The sequence below is a fragment of the Etheostoma spectabile genome, unplaced genomic scaffold, assembly GCF_008692095.1.
Source record: "Etheostoma spectabile isolate EspeVRDwgs_2016 unplaced genomic scaffold, UIUC_Espe_1.0 scaffold461, whole genome shotgun sequence".
In the NCBI taxonomy this organism is placed as follows: Eukaryota; Metazoa; Chordata; class Actinopteri; order Perciformes; family Percidae; genus Etheostoma; species Etheostoma spectabile.
This window is the reverse complement of record NW_022605614.1, coordinates 163575-163985: the sequence shown is the minus strand read 5'-3', so window position 1 is coordinate 163985 and position 411 is coordinate 163575.

The following is a 411-nucleotide window of genomic DNA, read 5'->3' as shown; positions in this document are numbered from 1 at the left end:
GTGAAATATTGAGGGAGTCAAACAAGGAACCAGAGGCAATAAAATGCTCATTAAAACATTTCAAGCGTATCGGAAATTTTATGTGAATCCTGAACAATGCATGGTGGCAGCTCGATGCCATGTTTAATTCCAGCCAGGGATTTAATCGCTTCCAAAATTTGAAGGGGTTGTTAGATTGTTTGATGTTTCTGTAAGAAAGTGGCTTTGGCTTTTCTCATAGCGACTGTGCACAAATTGCGCAGTCTCCTGAAAAGCAGCCCCAGAATCCAGGCCGGTTTTCCTGGCTTTTGCCCAGGCCGTATTGCGCTCGTGAAGAGAATTGGCTAAATCTGAAGAGAACCATGCATCGTTTCGGCCTTTTACTCTATATTTTCTGAGGGGAGCATGCTTGTCAACAATTTCTTTAAAACC